The sequence below is a fragment of the Penaeus monodon genome, chromosome 24 (genome assembly GCF_015228065.2).
Source record: "Penaeus monodon isolate SGIC_2016 chromosome 24, NSTDA_Pmon_1, whole genome shotgun sequence".
Classification (NCBI taxonomy): domain Eukaryota; kingdom Metazoa; phylum Arthropoda; class Malacostraca; order Decapoda; family Penaeidae; genus Penaeus; species Penaeus monodon.
The window spans coordinates 36,735,530-36,736,650 of record NC_051409.1 but is presented as its reverse complement, the minus strand read 5'-3'; positions in this window follow the sequence as shown (position 1 = coordinate 36,736,650).

Genomic DNA, 1,121 nt, shown 5'->3' with positions numbered 1-1,121 from the left:
GTTTTATTCATCTGGTCATATTTGGATAATCAAATATGATATAGATCACATTCAGTACATTGATAGACAGACATATTATAAACACAAATGCATGTAAATGTATGTGCACAGGCTACCTGCGTCCATTTCACAGACCATCTATTCAGCCACTTAACTTTTTATGAGTTTCATTATACAATCGCGTCCTTCATTTACATTTCTTTGTGTATCTGTGACATACCGGAGTTAGTTTTACAACACCGTAATTAAGTGATATACTGTTAGATATACTGTCCACACATTTTGTATTTGTAGGCAAACTGTCATGATTTATACTTAATTTGAACTTAAATATGCATATAGATATGTGTATACAGCTATATTTTATCATTTTAAGATACATAAAGGTGATAATCAGATATTTTGAGTTGAATTCTTGGGTGTTGTGGTCACCAAACGGTATGCCTTTGTGGTATTATTAGTAAAGCCAAATTTTCGAATTTCCCTCAGTCCCTCCGTTTGTTAATATGCATTATTATATTCAGTAACGCCATCTATATGTAGTTGCTTTAATGATCATACAACCCTGCGCTTATACCGACAGGCAAAACAGGTGTGTTTCGGAGAATAATCACTTTTCGTTATTTCATTTCCTAAAAGAAAGTTTGACGTGGGAAAATAATACTGTTACGGATACTGACAAACTTCTCTGGGATGATATATTAGCTATAACCATTGGAATGAAACATATTTATTCGCAGCAGGACAGGCTGACAACGTTAATAAAATGCTTAATGTTCTGTGGTTTGATGTCACAAAACACCTATTGCAAAATCCAAGCATTTTGAGTGTTGACTTTATCGTACAGTATTCCTTCTAATGAACGAAGCCACCCAGTAACCCCTGTTTAACGAATGAATACACTCGGCATTCATGTTTTAACGAACGCCTCTAAGCATTCCCGTTTAAGCTTCAGATATGGAGTGAAATAATTTCATTTTCCTGTTACAAGTGGCATCGTAATAGTGAATTATCAAACTTTTTTTCATTAATATCCGTTGTCTGTGCATATATTTTTGCTAGGTTGCTTTATATTATTAGCAGTCTTGTTCTCAAGCTACACATTACTACATATTACATCC